Here is an 18,905-nt window from a genome sequence, read left to right as displayed (position 1 = left end):
CATCCATATCCAGCAACACTCTAACTTTATCAACCTTGTTGTTTTAAGGCATTATCATCTCCCCCATATACTCTCCCATGAAAAAATGGATATAAAATTGTTTTTTGGGGATGCCTGGGTGGCTCAGTCGGTTAAGTGTCTGTCTGCCTTCGGCTCAGATCATGATCTCAGAGTCCTGGGATCCAGTTCTGTGCCAAGCTCCCTGCTAAGTGGGGACTCTGCTTCTCCCTTTCCCTCTGCCACCCCCTCTGCTCATGCTCTTTCCCTCTGTTGTGATAAATAAATAAAATCTTTACACACACACACACACACACACACACACACACACACCTGTTTTCCTGTCACCTCCCTAGTGAGGAATCTACAATAGCTCCTTGTTGCCCATGAAATCAATTATACACTCCCCAGCTCAGCTTTCAAGATTCTATATGATCTACTTTACAGAAGAGACTTAGGTCACTTGGCAGAAGTAGGTGGCCTTACCACCTCTCCTATTTCTGGAGCCACATGATTCTTTCCATTTTCAATTTCCTCTCTACTCTGTGCTACTCACTCCATTCTTACCTATCTCCAAAACTCTGCTGCCTTTCTAAAATAATCTCTATCACAGCTACATCTTCTCTGCCCAAAAGCACACTTACATTTCCCCTATAAAATCATTTCTCGTGAACCAAAATTTTTCTCACCCAATTTCCTTCTTCTGGCTAAACTTTTACAAAGAATAATCTCTAATGAGAATATCGACAAGATAACTGCTCCAAATTTAGAGAAATGGTTATTCCTGAGAGTAAAAGTACACATCCATATAAAAAGGATATATTTATTACTAGAAGGGAACTGATTCAAAGTATTACACCCAGGAAGCAAAATCAAGTGTTTGAATGTAAAAAGAAAGATTTAACACAATTAACTGTACTGCAAACATACTGTCTAAAGAATAATGTCAGCAATATTGGGGAATATTCATGGAGTCCGGAAAAAGAGAAAATTAAGACCAAGAGTGTCTGTGTGTGTCTGTGCGTGCACGCGCATGTGTCTATTTCCAAGATAGTTTTGGCAAGAAGAGTTAAGTGTAACTGGTCAATAAGAATATTTCTGACTCCAAGCTCACCAAGTCACAGAATAGGGCAAGGAGGGGAAGCAGCACATGATGGAACAGGCCTGTGTGTGATCCATGAACTATATAACCCTTACTTCTGCCTGACCCAGGATTGCATTCAAAATTTTGAAGGGAGCTATATTTATCAGAGTTTGACAAAGTCCACAGTTATCTTTTGATCTTGAAGGGTTCAGGGATCCACTGTTCACGGCAAATATTCTAATACTTCTTATGATAAATCTACATTTTGGTTGCTATGCTAGCAACTTAAAAGCTACATAACTGTAAGATGAAGTAGATGAAGTGCTCAAATCAAGCTGTCTTACCTAATACAGTGCTGACTACCCCCACCCTACCTGGACATTCCATTCTTTCAAATTCCATTAAATTTCTCTTCCTCATGGAATTTCTTCTCAATCCATCCTTCTAGTATATAACCTTCGTTTTGTAAGAGTTTCAGTAAATCTTTATCAATGGTTCTCAAAGTGTGGTACAGGGACTCCTGAAAGTCCCTGACACCCTTCCAGGTTGTCCAGAAGATCAAAAATACTTCCATAATGATACTGGCTTTTTTCCACTCTCCTCTCATGAATACACACTGGTAGTTTCCAAAAGCTAACATGTGCTGTCACCACAGAGTAAATGTATTAGCAAATATGAGAATCCAGTTATGTTACAATAAGCCAGATAATATACATATTAATAAAACCGCAAAATACATTCTTAACTTTTTGTTTTAGAAAACAAGGTTAAAGTCCACTAGAAATGTTGTATGTTATTTTTCGTAGAACTAGAACATACAGTACTATGTATATGGAACAACAAAAGACCCCGAATATCAAAAAACAATCTTGAGGAAGAACAAAGCCAGAGGCATCACAATCCCAGATTTCAAGATATAATGCAAAGCTATAGTAATTATAACAGTATGGTACTGGCACAAAAACAGACACATAGATCACTGGAACAGAAAAGAGACTCCAGAAATAAAATCACAATTATATGGTTAATTGACCTAGTGACAAAGAAGGCAAGAACACACAATGGGGGAAAAATCAGTCTCTTTAATAAACAGTGCTGTGAAAACTAGACAGCTACATGCAAACAATAAAATTGGACACTTTCTTACATCATACATGAAATTAAATTCAAAACAGACTAAAGACCTAAATGGGAGGTATAATACCATAAAACCCCTAGACAAAAACATAGGCAGTAACCTCTTTGATATCAGCTGGCCAAGGAAACATTTTTCTAGATATGTCCCCTCAGGCAAGGGCAAAAGCAAAAATAAACTATTAGGATTACATCAAAATAAAAGGATTTTGTACAGCAAAAGAAACCATCAACAAAATGAAAAGGTAATGTACTGAATGGGAGAAGACATTTGCAAAGGATTATGTCTGATAAGGGATTAATAACCAAAGTATATAAAGAACTTATACAACTCAACTCAAAAAAAAACAAAACAAAAAGCCCTACAAATAACCCAATTAAAAAGCGGGCAGAGGATCTGAATAAATATTTTTCCAATGAAAACACAGATGGTCAACCGACACAAAAAGGTGTTTGCTAATCATCAGGGAAATCCAAATCAAAACCACAATGAAATATCACATCTGTCAGACTGGCTAGAATCAAAAAGGCAAGAAACAGGAAGTATTGGTGAGGATGTGGAAAAAAACTCTCATGCAGTATTGGTAGAATATAAATTGTCCACTGTGGATAGGAGTGTGGAGGTTCCTCAAAAACCTAGAAAGTGAAATACCTTACAATCCAGTAACTCCACTACTGGCTATTTACCCAAAAAAAGCAAAAACACTAATCTGAAAAAATATATGTACCTCTATGTTTATTGCAGCAGTATTTGTAATAGCCAACATATGGAAGCAACTTAAGCGTCCAATAATAGGTAACTAGATTAAGATGTGCTACATGCACACATAATGGAGTATTTCTCGGCCATAAAAAAGAATGAGATTGTGCCTTTGCAACAATATGCACAGACCTATAGGACAGTATGCTAAGTAATATAAATCAGAGACAGAAATAAAAATACCATATACTTTTACTTCTATGTGGAATCTAAAAAACAAATGTACAAATAAATCAAAAATAGCAGAAACAGATCCATTAATAATAGAGATAAACTGGTGATTGCCAGTGAAGAAGGGGTAGGAGGATGGCAAAATAGGTAAAGGGAGTGGGAGGTACAGGCTTTCTGTTATGGAATGAATAAGTAACAGGGATAGAAGATACACCATAGGGATTATAGTCAGTGGTACTGTAATAGCATTGTATGGTGACAGATGGTAGCTACGCTTGTGTAAAGCACATCATAACACACAGAGCTGTCAAGGATCACTACACTGTACACCTGAAACAATGGTACACAGTATGATACTGTGTGCCAACTACGCTTCAACAAAACAGTAAATTAAAAAAGAAAGATAGCCTTTGTTAGGAAGTAAAAAAATACTGCAATTGGTGGATGGCAGTTAGCTAATGATTTGCCCATATAATCTTTTAAAAGGTTCTATGTTAACTTGCAATGGGATGTTATTTATAAATTAATAAATTAAAATTTTAATTTCTCAAATGATACATAATGATATATATAACCAACATAAGCAAGAGTTGTTAGGAGCATTCAAACGTTTTTAAGAGTCAAAGAGTCGCAAGATCAGAAATTTTGAGAGCTGCTGACCTAGGTACACCTTAACTATATACTTTGTTCCCTTCCTCCTCTCCATTCAATCTCTTTTAATACAGATACCTGGACTCCACCGACATAAGGAAAGTAGTATAGAATGTGTTTGCATGCATGAGGCAGCAGACATACATGTATTTCCTAGTTTTGTCCACTGAGATTACCAAGGAGCAAGGACGTTTAACACACCTAGCACGCAGAATTTAGGTTCTAAACACTATTATCCAAATAAGAGAAACTGAGGCTCCTTGGAAAAGTAACTGACTCCAGAGCTCGGTGGAACAGGAGAAACAGAAGATGACCCTGGAACATCCAGACACTAAAGGGTCAGAAAAAGGATGGACAGGTGTCAAAAGGACATGAACCAATCTGGAGGAGCTCTTGGCCAACAAAGCTGGAACAACTTGAGCAACAAAATAAACACCACAGTACTGGATTGGAACTCATAGAATAAAATGAATATCCATACTGATGTAAATTGAAATAACCGAAAAAAATTAATAGGGGAGAAGGGTTAGCTACCATTAACACAAATACAGCAAGAAGGAAAATACAAGATAACAATTAGGCAAACACCACATTAATAACTACGACCAGCAGGGTCCACTAATGGATGCTTAACATCAGTAGGTAGAAATTTGAGGAGGTATCAGATATTTTTTTAATAATTTTTTAAAAAGATTTTATTTATTTATTCATGAGAGACACAGAGAGAAAGAGGCAGACACACAGGCAGAGGGAGAAGCAGGCTCCATGCAGGGAGCCCCATGCGGGACTCAATCCCAGGACTCCAGGATCATGCCCTGGGCTGAAGGCAGACATTAAACCTCTGAGCCACCCAGGAATCCCAAGATATCAGATATTTAAACAGACTCAAAGATATTTTTTAATTACAAAGGAAAAAATCATGACCTTATAGTGAAAAAAACTGATACTACCTCAACAAAGAATCAATCAACCACCTCAATCAAATAATCAAGATATTATTATTATCGCCAGTAATAAAACATATCAACATTTTGTACCAACAATCCTTTCGGTGGGGTTGTCAAAAATGAAGAGCTTCAATCTGATCATGAGAAAATATCAAACTCGAACTGAGAGACATTTTACAAAATAACTGACCAATACATCAAGTATCAAGTGTCAAGGTTATAGAAGACAAGGAAAGATTGAACTGCTTCAGAATGGAGATTTAAGAAGATGGAAAAACTAAATACAGTGTAGGATCTTGCACTGAATCCTTGAACAGAAAAAGAGCATCTGGAGATAAACAAATGAAATTCAAATAAGGTCTGTAGTTTTACCAACAGTAAGTTCCTGGTTTTGTTAACTGTAATAATGGTTGAATAAGCTTTGATATGAGAGGAAGCTGTGTGATGGGTTTATATGCACTCTACACCATTTCTACAACCTTTTTATATATCTAAAATTATTACAAAATAAAAACTTAAGAAAATTTCAACTTTTCTAACTACAAAAATATTTAACATTCCAAAGTTACATACTGTATACATTAAATACGTATAGGTCTTTTGTATATCAATTATTCCTGAATAATGATGTTTTAAAAAGTCATTAGCATTTACATGGTCTTCTAAATTTGTGGTTCCTCCTCCTCAGCGTGATAAACAAAGATTCATCTACCATTTACTGCGTGCTAGGCACTGTCCACTGTCCTAGGTTCCTAAGTGGTAGGGAGGGCAATGAGGAGGGAGGGCAGCACATGCTCTCTAGCCTGTACAGTCTATTGCAGTTCATCTCACAATTAACACTATTTTCATCCCATTTTAAAAATAAGAAAACTAAGGCCCAGGAAGGCTAAGTTACCTGTCTAAAATCCCCCTAATTAAGAGGGGAAATCAAAATTTATACTTATGTCTTCAAAATCTAGCAACTGAAATCTTAACTGCTGTGATCTGTGAATTAATTATTACCTCATGTTACCAATAAGAAAACTAAAACTTGAGGGAAGTGTCTTACCTAAGCTATTATATATCAACACTAGAACTTAAACCAAAATCTTGTATCTTTTAGTCCAGTGTTAGTTCCATTACTATAACAGCTTCTTAATAAATCAAAATTGTTAAAACTTATTTTAAAATAACTTTTACAAGAACATTTTACTTTTCCAAATATGAGCTACAGTTTGCTTGCTGACAGAATATGGAAAAGATTTTAGCAGTTCTAGAATGGCTACTATGAAAGGGAAAGAAAATGATTTTAACTTTTTGTTAAGTGAACAAAACATCACCAATATTTGGGTAAACCAAATATTTGAGTTTTCAATCCTAACTCTCCAATTACTATCTGGCTGAACTTGGCTTCCGGGAGTAGTATGGAAAAACAAGAAAAGCCTAAGTGGGGAGTTAAAGGAAATACAGACTAATTCCAAAAAATATCACTAGCAGTGTGAGCCTGAACTAAAATTAAGTCACTTGGAACTTTTTTCAACTATAAAATGGAGGAAATAATCCTCACGGAATTCCTGCAGAGTTAAAAGAGATTATGTATGTAAAGTATGAACTACAATACACAGCAGTAGATAGTAGACAAATTCTTGATGCCACTAATTATCATAATCATTTCTTTATCTCTTAATCATGGTAGTAATAATATCCAGCTTATATACAACAGAAAATCAAATGAGATTACATCAAGAGAACCTTGAAAACTTTCAAGTTCTAAACAAACAGTTATGGTTATTAATTATTATCATACAATTACAGATGTCTAACTGCTTAGATACACAAAGGGTTACCAATTTCTACAGAACATCTCCACTTAGACATCCTATTATCTAAATCAGTGTTTCACATCAGAACCTCCTTCCAAATTCTCTGCCTTTCAATACGCTATATTACCTCAGTCTCCTGTTTAAAGACCTCTTTTAATTTTCTTCTCCACTGCCAATCCAAGACCAAGTCCACTTGTTTTTTTCTCCCTCAACATCATTTACAAATCTAGAAAGTATATTTCCCAGTTCCCACTCTAGATCATTTATAAAGATATTAAGTTGGAAATCTCAAAAACTACAAGGAAGAATAACTGGTGAACTATTATGGACTACAAATTGACCAGGATATATCAAGACTCTTAAGAAATCTATACTAAAGAAATAATCTCACATGGCAACAGTGTCTACATATAACATAACAGCATTCTTTATGATAGTAGAAACAAAAGTGCAAACAGTCTAAATATCCAGTAATAAAGACTGAGATATATTAATTACAACACAACTATTTGACATTATACAGTTATAAAAAATTTTAGTTTGGGATAATTTTAATGACATAGTGAAATGCTCATGGTTTGATTACTAACATGTAATTATGTAGTAAGTATATTTTACAATTTTATACCAACACACAAATACATATGCAGCAAATTTTATACAAACACAAATACATACACAGAAAAACAAAGAAAAAGGAAACACTAAAATGCTAACAGGGAAATGTTAGTAGTGATTATCCTAGAGTAGTGACAGTACAGCAATTTTTTGCTATCTTCTTTATAGTTTTAGAATTTTTACATTTCCTCAACAAGTATGTGTTACTTTATAATCTTAAAAAAATTAAGTCCAGTGTTAGTATAAATCCCTAGTATTAACCAAAGAAAACCATCTTTATCATTATCTTAACATATTAAGTTGTTCTAAGAACTAAAATATTAAGCCAGCAAAGTGAAACTGAAAAAAATCTCTACGGGTGAATGGGGGGGTGGGGGGAAAGCCATCAAATAAACCTTGATCCCTATCTCACATCATCAGCAAAAATAAATTCCAAACAGATTATTAAAGCTTCTAGAAGTTAACAAAATAAAGTATCTTTGTGACTTTGGGGTAGGCAAGAATTCTTATAGAAGATACACAAAACACTAACCAAAAGGAAAATTCTTATATATTAGATATTATTCACATTAATTTCTATGTATCAAGAGTAAAAAGGCAAATCAGAGTAGAAAGATAAGAGATATACACGAAGATATATATAAATATCTCCAACAAACAGATAAAGAATTACTACAATTCTGTAAAAGAATAGAAAAATGAACAAAAGATAAACATGTGCCTTACAAAAAAATAATTATCCAAATTGCCAGTAAGTGTGAAACAAAAAAAAATTTGCTACTTTTCAGTGAAACACAACCTGAAATCACACTATAATACTACTACCAAACCAAAATGGCTAAAATTAAAAGGAATGACAATACCAAGTATCAAGAATATGGGCAATTAATATAAATTGGCAAAACTACTTAGAAAATTTTTGCCACTACCTACTAAAGCTGAATATATAAATATCCAAATTCAATCCTAAGTACATAACCAACAAAAATGAGTATATACATGCACCGAAAGACACATCCAAGAATATTCACATCAGTATTTTTAACAATAGCTCACATCCTGAAACAATCTAAATGCCTATTATACTAGAATAGGTAAATTTTGTTATATTCACACAACTGAGGCTTATATAGAAATAAGAATTCCATTACATGCCACAATGTGGATACATCTCACAATCTGAACCACGAAATCAGATACTAGAGAGTGCACACTTCTATTTATAAACGTATAAAATCAGGTAAAACCACCAGGCCATGCTAAAAGTGTTATGGTAGCAGTTATTTTCAAGAATCAGAAAAGGGTTGTGACTAAGATAGATAGAAGACAAGGAGGGCCTCTTAGATGCTAGTAATAATGTTCTATGCCTTGATCTGAGCAGTGGTTACTCAACAATGTTCACTTCTGAGAAAATTCCTCACTTACAATTTCTGTATGTTTCTGTATGTTTTATATTTCAATAAGAAGACATATGCCTAGAGAGAGTGTTACAAATGTGCAGATACATACAAATAGATATAAACACAAGGAACATGCTTATGTATACAGGCATGATCCTTTCACCATTATTACTTCATTCAAACAAATCTAATAGTAACATAAATATCCATCAATATTACCTTAAATAAGGCACACCAATTACTGGTCATTAAAATAAATTTTATATTCAATAACAAAATTTTTATGTGTTTTAAATGAACATAGCTAACCTCAAAAGCATACAAATAGCATCACCTAATATATATAAAACAAAATATATGCATATTTTCATAAGATACTTTAAAAACATATTATATAGAAATAAATATACATACATACACACTCTGCATGTTTGTTTATAAATTAACAATTCCCAGAAGGATATCAAAATAAGTAGGTATCTTTTGGGAATTAAAGTAAGTGTTGGAAACATTTTTTACTCTTTATTGTGTTCTAAATGATTTTAATCTTTACAATGACTATGTTATCATTTATAATAACCTACATCATACTATTATGAAAAAACCAAAGTAGGTATCTCTGAGGCTGATCTAGCAAAGCTGACTCTATAGCCTTGTCCATTATTATTTTCAATTTGGGTACTACTGTTGTAAGCAAGAGAGTATAACGCTCATTCAGTACCACTGTCTCATAATTCCAGATCAATTAGATATCAAAGATCAGACAGGACTATATTAAAAGATGTTATAAAACTGGCTAGGTTATTAAAGTCATCTAGAGGGACGCCTGGGTGGCTCAGTGGGTAAGCGTCTGCCTCGGGCTCAGGGCGTGATCCTGGAGTATCAGGATCGAGTCCCACGTGGGGCTCCCTGCAGGGAGCCTGCTTCTCTCTCTACCTGTCTCTGCCTCTCTCTCTGTGTCTCTTGTGAATAAATAATGAAAAATAAATTAAATCAAATAACTTTAAGAGCATGGGAGGATTCTACAAAATATACCAATGTGAGTTAGCTTCCTAATACAACCTCTTAAAAGAGATACCTTGACTCATCTGCTTATCAAGTAAACTGAAATAATAAATAAGTAGTAGTATGACTCACACTAGAAGAAACTATGAAGTACAATTATTTACACCATGTTTTCTCCTCATATATTGATTCCTATCAAATATGGCATTTTCTAAGATCTATATAGCCTGTGAATAAAATCTCATTAAAAAAAAAACGACATAAATTACCAACTCTTCCCCTTAAAATAAGCTCAATTAATGAATCTATTTATGAAAATGATATCCAAAGAGTATGCTGAAGTAAAAAGTATTTGAATGGGAAGAATAAAAACACTTCTTAAAACATAGAGCCCCAATAGTAGCCAATGCAATCACCTCAAAAGACAAGGATCCCAACAGCCAACGAACATAACAAAACTACTTCTAAATCCCTCAGATGAACTCTAAAAGAAAATGGTAATAAGAACTGGCTACAAGTAATAAATGTTAAAAAAAAAAAAAAAAAGTATACAATGTAATGGGGATAATAAGTGGGGAGTTAGCTAGAAAGAGAAGAAACATATCCTACCAATGACTAAGCAAATAAATATGAAGGCAAACAGATTTGTTACCTCCCGGGATGCTTGTGAAAGAGCATTTGTCACCAATAAAAGCAAGCCAATTCTGGAATTCAACCAGAGTACAAAAAATATGGAAAAATAAAAAGTATCTTAAAATCACTGAAATGGGTTAGTTATTTTTTCTTTTTTTCTTTTTTTAATAAGAGGGAAAAAGGTACCCATTACAAGACAGATACTCAAATTGCTACATCTGCATATTAGGTTTTTATTGACTAGAATAAGAGGCATATGTGAAAATAACTATACAATCCTTCTGAAATAACAGGATTTAAAGGAATTTAAAATCTAAAAAACAAACAAACAAAGGTCTTATACCAATGGCCAAATACATTTTGAGCTTCCCAGGCCATTAAACAAAATAATCATAAATATGAAATGCATGAAAGTATTCCTACAGTTTTGTTCATGCTGTTTTATAGCAGATATTCATGACTAAAATAAAATGCTACACAAATGAAGTATATTTTTTCAGGAGTTATAAATACCTGAAATACTTTACATTTTATTATATCATTCTATGACTAGGACATGATTTTTTTATAGCTCCTCATTTACAAAATCCTCTTGCTCAAGTGATATAATCCAACAGTTTTCTAAAAAACAAATGTGGCATATAGCATTATGAATTACAACTTGCTCCAATTTGTCAACACAAACATGTCTTTAATCTTTATTATGCTTGCCATCAAACTGGAAAAATAGGGGGATCCCTGGGTGGCTCAGCGGTTTAGTGCCTGCCTTTGGCCCAGGGCGTGATTCTGGAGTCCCAGGATCGAGTCCCATATCAGGCTCCCTGCATGGAGCCTGCTTCTCTCTGCCTGTGTCTCTGCCTCTCGCTTTCTCGGTGTCACTCATGGATAAACAAATAAAATCTCAAAAAAAAAGAAAGGAAGAATAAAGACCATAAAGAGCTAAGATTTCTCAATTCCTACTGAATGAATATAAGAATTAAAAGAATGAACCAAATACTTTTTCCACTTTTCTAAAATAAATTTAGTTTGAGTTAAAAAGCTTTCTAGCACAGTGTTTCCACTAAAATTTTCTGCAATGTTAGAAATAACCTAAACTGTTATTAACAATCATTAACATTAATTAACCTAATTAATTAACCTAAACATTAACCTAATGTTAATAACCTAAACTGTTATTAACAATCTAAGAAAACTCAAAATTCAACTTTAGTTTTTAGTTAACAAAACAATATGAAATAAAGTTCTTTGTGGCTTCCAAATGAAGGAACAAATAAAAGAAGAAAATCACTAATACGCTCAATATTTATTTTTACAAGTCTTCAGCACAGAATCTAAAAAGGATGAAACACCTTATAACTTAAGTTTTCACACTTTTGGGGACCTGGGCCATATCATTCTAGATTAATGCCCCCTCTTTAATTCAAAAATATATATTCATGATCCCAAGACCTCCCTTCACCATTATGCCACATTAGTGGGAATGGCTAAGTAAAAATAAGTGATATGACTTCTTGTGTATGTTGTGTTGTGGTCTACTATCAAGCAATGTTATACAAATCCTAAATTCTGCTCTTTGGTATATGGTATGAGACAACTTTTCATTGACTCATTCTCAGAATGGACTCAAATTTACCTAGGAGGAGTAGCAGAACTCAGTTACAAATTATCCGTACATGTGGAATATGAAACAGACATTTAAGAAGTATTAGAAGAATAAGAAGTTAAGAAAAGTTCAAAGTATACTGGTAAATGGAAACAGTAGATAAAACAGCATGATCCTATGTCTGGTGTACATATCAAAAAAGCACAGAAGTAAAAAAAAAAAAAAAAAAAAAAAAAAAAGGCACAGAAGTACATATACCAAAATGTTAGGAGTGTATAGCTATCTGGTGTTGGGAGTATGATAGGGTATTTATCATATACCTATATTCACACAAAAATCTAATGAATGTTCACAGCAGATTTTTAATAGCCAAAATATGTAAACTAAAATGTCCTTCAGTAAGTGAATGGTTAAACTATGGTACATCAACACCATGGAATACTATTCTGATAATAAAAAGGAACTAAAATAAATAAATAAATAAATAAATAAATAAATAAATAAATAAATAAATAAATGGGAGCAAGTTACTAATAGGCACAAGAACTCAGATGGCACTCAAAGGCATTTGTTAAAGTGAAAAAAGTCAAATCTCTAAAGGTCATACACTACGTGAGTCCACTGATAAAACATTCTCAAAATGCCAAAAACAGAGGTGGAAAATGAATCAGGGAGAGGATAGCCAGGGGTTAGAAATGGTGGAAGAAGTGTGACCACAAAGGGGTAATACCACAGAGATCTTTGTCATGATGGATTGATTCTGACTCCTGACTGTGATGATGGTTATACATACCTACATGTGTGATAAAGTATACAGCATGGACATATTATAGCAAGGTCAGTTTCCTGATTTTGAGACTGTACTATAATTATGTAGAATTTAAGCACTAGAGGAAACTAGGTGAAGGGTACATGGGACCTCTCTACTAATTCTGTAACTTCCTATGAATCTATGTAGTTTCAAAATTAAGTTTAAACCAAGTAAAAGGATAAATCTTTTCCCTTCCTCCCTTCCTCTTCCTGTCCCTCCCTCTTCACCTGCTCTCCATGGACCATTCACTCCTAAAGCCATAAGCTGAAGCATCACTAAGTATGAGATCCTGGACAATATAAACGGGCATGTGCTGCACAAAGCAAGATGTCAAGGTGTAAGCAGGGTGAAGAGGTTCTTCACAGAAGACAACTCAGGATGAAGTGCCAGAACTCAAGCACCATAAGGGTCTACGTTATAGGGGAAAGGTAGCCTGGAGCAAGATGTTGGAAGCTAAGTGAGGCGAAGAAGGTACAAAGTGTGAGCATGGACCAGCACAGTGAATAAGGAGGACTCCATATGGTGATGAGGTCCAGTACAAGTTGTCAAAGCACACGCAGGCAGGAGGGTATGGACTTCCATGGAGTATAGTAACCTTGACAGAGGAAGAGGGCATCTACACAGGAAGATGGAGTGACAAATGGTTTACACAGGGCAGGTGGGGGAGATGAGATCAATAAGGAAATATATTAATGATAAAGAAAGCCAGGTTTCTCACTGTCTGAGAAGAGTTATAAAATATGGAAGAGAGAACCTAAAACGTACTCTCTGGTAATGGGCTGTAATTGGAGGGATCAGAGTGATTCATAGTTTTAGAATACTGATAGATATAGAGATAATTACAGGTAGAAGGGTGTGTGTGTGTGTATATATACACACACACACACACACACACAAATGTATATAACTATATAAATACATATATTCTCTGGCTTTGTTCCCTGACAGGCCTGGAAGCAGCTGTATCTCAACAGCAATGAGCAGCACATTAGGCACCCAGATCTTGCCTTCTAAAAGCCATTCTCCACTAAAATGAACTAGGGCTCCTTAAAAAATGCTGATTCCAGTGGTGAAGCAGGAAACGTGTAAGTCGGGCCTAAAACATCTTATGACAGAAGGTAAGGATGTGCTAAAAAGATTGATGGGACATGTCAAAAGAACATAGAAGTTAGCTTGAAGAAGCTCCAAAGGACCAAATCTTAAGCCAAGCATTAAAATAATCACAGTAATAGAGTTTCACCAAGTTAATAATACTCCTAATCCCATTCTGATACAATAAACAAATTAAAAACTGTAATGAGGAATAAGATTAACTTTACAGTGACAAAATTTGCCAGATGCCACTTTACTCAACTTATCAAAGTGAACCATCACAATGGGGCAAATAAAAATCACATGCCACATATTAGAAATGCAATGCAGAAAAAACACAGCATCACTTTTTGCAATATACGTCCCAAAGATAGTAACTTAAGTACCATTAAGAGGAAAAATCAGATAAACTCAAACTGAGAAACATTCTACAAAAGAAATGGTCTATAATCTTCAAGTATCAGGATCATAAAATTTAAAGTGAGGAACTAATACAGAGTAAAGAAAACTCAAGAAACATGTCACTTAATGCAATATATAGTTTTCAACTGAGTCATTTTACAAAAAAAAACTTTAATAGATGGAACACAACTAGATCAGTAAAGGATAAAAAAGTGTTGAAGACCAATCTAAAATATATAAATAACTTATAAAACTCAACAAAAACCAAATAATCCAAATAAAAAATAGGCAGAAAATATGAACAAACATTTCTCCAAAGAAGACATACAGATGGCCACAGACAAATGAAAACATGTTCAGCATCAGTTACCATGAGGGAAATGCAAATCAAAAATACGAGTTATCACCTCACACAGGTCAGAATGGCTAAAATCAACAACACAAGATACAGGTGTTGGCAAGGCTGTGGAGAAAAAGGAACACTCGTGCACTAGTGGTAGGAATGCAAAATGGTGCAGCCACTGTGGAAAACAGTATGGAGGTTCCTTGAAGTTAAAAACAGAACTACCATCCAGCAATCTCACTACTGGGTATTTACCCGAAGAGTACAAACACACTAAGTCAAAGGGATACATGCTGCCCCCCTATGTTTGCTGCAGCATGATTTACAATAGCTGATTAATGGAAGCAGTCCAAGTGTTCATTGATTGATTGATGAATGGATGAAGAAAAAGTATACATATACAATGGAATGTGATTCTGCCATAAAAAAGAATGAAATCTTGCTATTTGCAACAGCATGGATGATTCTAAAAAGTATAACGCTAAGCAAAATAATTCAGCCAGAGAAAGACAAACACCATCTGATTTTACTCATGCAGAATTAAAGAAAACAAATGAAGAGGAAAAAAAGAAAAAACAAATCAAGTAACAGATTCTTACTTGTATCAATATATTAAGTTACCAGAGGCAGAGGAGTGGAAGAAGGGGTTAAATAAATGATGAGGATTTAAAAGGGTTACTTTGATTACTGATGTATGAATTGTTGAATCACTATACTATATACCCAAACTAATATTAACTGTGTGTTAGTTAACTAGTTGGAATTAAAATAAAAACTTTAAAAGTGTCGAAAACCATAACTAGGACAAAGTGATCTACTTGACATTTATATAATAACCTACCCAATAGTTTCCAAAATACACATTCTTTTCAAGTGAGTATAAAACATTGACCAACTAACCATATATTGAGTCCTAAAACAAGTCTCAATGAATTTAAAAGGACTGAAATCATACACTGCACATTCTCTGACCACAACAGTTAGCTATCAATGACAAAAACTTTGAAACATTACAAGCTAAGCAAAAAACTTCTAATTAATTCATGGGTCAAAATGAAATCACAAAGGAAGTTTATAGCTCAAATGCTTTTATCAACAATGAAGAATGACCTAAAATAGTCCTCTAGCCTACTTTAAAAGGTAGGAAAAGAAGATCAAATTAAAAACAAAGTAAGTAGAAGGAAGGAAATAAGAAAATAATAAAGATGAGTTAAAGCTGAAATGAACAGGGCACCTGGGTAGTTCAGTGTTTGAGCATCTGCCTTTGGCTCAGGACGTGATCCCAGGGTCCTGGGATTGAGTCTCGCATCAGGCTCCCAGAGGGAGCCTGCTTCTCCCTCTGCCTGTGTCTCTGCGCCCCCCCCCCCCGCTCTGTGACTATCATAAATAAATAAAAATTTAAAAAAAAATAAAAATAAAAATAAAAATTGAACTTGGAGGGACGCCGGGGTGGCTCAGTGGTTGAGCGTGTGCCTTTGGCTCAGGGTGTGATCCTGGAGTCCTGGGGTCATGTCCCACATTGGGCTCCCTGCATGGAGCCTGCTTCTCCCTCTGCCTGTGTCTCTGTCTCTCTCTCTCTCTGTGTCTCTCATGAATAAATACATAAAATCTCAAAAAAAAAATGAACTTGGAATTTAAAACTTCTCACAAAGAAAACTCAGTACAAGATTAGCTTCGGTGGTGAAGCTATCAAATATGTAAAGTAGAAATGTACAATTCCTACACCAACTCTTTCAGAAAATGCAGTAGGAAATACTTCCTAACCCATTTATAAAGCTTGCACACCCAAAACAAAGATATTGCAAGAAAATTAATATCCCTCATAAATGTACACTTAAAAACTATTTTAAAATGGGCAGCCCTGGTGGCGCAGCGGTTTAGCGCCATCTGCAGCTCGGGGTGTGATCCTGGGGACCCGGGATCGAGTCCCATGTGGGGCTCCCTGTGTAGAGCCTGCTTCTCCCTCTGCCTGTCTCTCTGCCTCTCTCTTTCTCTGGGGCTCTATGAATAAATAAAATCTTAAAAAAAAAAACTACTTTAAAAAATTAGTTAACTGAATCCAGCAATGTATAAAAAAGATGACACATCATGACCCAGTGCAGTTTATCCCAGGAATACAAGGTTGCTTTAATTAATACCATGTAAAAATCAACATTCACCTTAAGATAGTAAGGAGAGAAAAACAAAATCATGATCACTTAATAGATGTAGAAAAAGCATCTGATGAAGTTAAATTATTTTTGTTTTCAAAACAGCAAACTTGAAAATTTCTTCAATGTAACAAAGATCATCTATAAAAAAACCTACAACTCAAATAATTCAGTGAAAAACTGAATGCAGTCCCCTAAAGATAAGGAACAAGGCAAAGATGTCATCAATTCAATATTGTACTGAAGGTCCCAGTCAGTACAACAAAACAAGAAAAAGAAGGTATACTGGTGGTAGGGGTAAAGGTGGGGGTGCGGGAAAATATATTAGAAAGGAAAATGTAAAATGCATGAACAATATGATCAGACATATGACTCTGAATAAACCTAAGGAATCAAGAAAATGACTACTAGAACTTCTATATACATGTAACAGTCACAGGATACATAGTCAATATAAAAAGAATCAACTACATTTCTATATACTAGTCATAAACAATTAAACATTGAAATTTTTTTAAAATGCCATTTACAATAGCATCCAAAACACGAAATACTTAGGGATAAATTTAACAATGTATTTCCAGTAACTCTACATTGAAAAGAACAAGGCTAAGATAAATTATAGATAACCTACACAAACATAACAATATACCATGTTCATGGATTGGAAGCCACTATTATTTAGATGATGTTTTTTATCAAGTCAATATGTAGAATCAATGTAATCTCAATAAAACCCTACTTGGTTCTTTTTACAGAAACTGAAAGGCTGATTCTAAATTTCATATGGCAATACAAACAACCTCGAATGGTCACAAAAGTCTTGCAAGAACAACAAAATCAGAAGACCACAATACCTGACTTCAAGATTTACTATGCAATATTCAGCAATTAAGACAGTGTAATGCAGATGCAAAGACAGACACTAGATCAAGCAAAGAAAATGAAAACCCAAGAAAAATGGCTTAAATTCTATAAAGATGTACCCAAAAGAAACAAAAAAAGGTCTTGTACAAGAATGTTCATCACTCAAGCAGCTTTATCCATAAAGACTGAAAACTAGTCATAACATGAGCATAAAAGGGGAAATGAATAAACAAATTTTAGGACAACAACACAAATAATATTACTCAAAAAAAAAAAAAAAAAAAAAGGAATAAACTACTTACTGATACACTCAACCAACATGGAAAAACCAAAAACACTGTGCTGAACAAAAGAAGCCAGACCCAAGAATGACATACGATTCTATTTAAAGTTCTCAAGGGTATTGATCTGGAAGAAACAGACAGAAATCCTCTAGGATGACAGAAATATTCTGTATCTGGATGGGCTGTGGGCTATACAAGTCTATGCAGCTGTCCAATACACATACCCACAGACACACATATACATGTTTTTTCACTCAAAAAATATTTGGCTGCCTACTATAACCCAGGTATTGAGAACACAAAGTTAGAAGGCAGGATGTGGAAGAGCAACCTTATAGTCCTGCAAGCAAAGAAATGCAAAATGTTAGTTATCATAATGAAAACCAAACAAAAGAGAAGTCTTTTAAGATGAGAAGTAAAAACCAGTAGATTGCTAATCAAAGAATATTTCAAGTATATACAACATATACAGAAGTAATAGAGGGGATCCCTGGGTGGCTCAGTGGTTTGGCGCCTGCCTTTGGCCCAGGGCGTTATCCTGGAGACCCGGAATCAATTCCCACGTTGGGTTCCCCGCAGGGATCCTGCTTCTACCTCTGCCTGTGTCTCTGCCTCTCTCTCTCTCTCTCTCTCTCTGTGTGTCTCTCATGAATAAATAAATAAAATCTTTAAAAAAAAAGAAGAAGAAGTAATAGAAAAACTCATAGTGGAGCTGGGCAACTAAAGTAATTTGATATGCTTAAAGTATGAACGGGGAGAGAAGCTACTGAACTACAACCTAAGGGGTTGTTAGAAGAGATCTGATTATGATTATGCAGGCTCTCTCTGCCTCTGCAATAGGCTGTATTTTAGCTGTTTGGCAACAGGAACCTTTGAAGAAGTATTCATAGGGAAGTGAGAAGTATAAATCTCATTTGGAAAGATCACTACAGAAACTACCTGAAATACAGACTGGACAAGTCAATCTATATTTATAGGACAGTCAGTCCTATTAAAAGACTAATGCAATCTACAAAGGACTTCATCAACAGCAAAACACACAATCTTCTCAAGCTCACGTGGAGCACTCACAGACCACTTTCAGAACCATAAAACACACCTTAACAAATTAAAAAGAACAAAAATCATATGATATATGCTCTTAGACCACA

At 34.6% G+C, this 18,905-nt stretch overlaps 1 protein-coding gene across 5 annotated transcripts in view; it reads right to left on the bottom strand.

Moving 5' to 3' along the window:
* The window catches only part of ZNF148 (zinc finger protein 148), a 119,678-nt gene that overhangs the window by 46,541 nt on the left and 54,232 nt on the right, over nucleotides 1-18,905 (bottom strand). The gene's annotated exons all lie outside the window — the stretch shown is intronic.

Source organism: Canis lupus, chromosome 35, assembly GCF_048164855.1.
Source record: "Canis lupus baileyi chromosome 35, mCanLup2.hap1, whole genome shotgun sequence".
NCBI lineage: Eukaryota > Metazoa > Chordata > Mammalia > Carnivora > Canidae > Canis > Canis lupus.
This window is presented reverse-complemented; position numbering and strand designations above follow the sequence as displayed.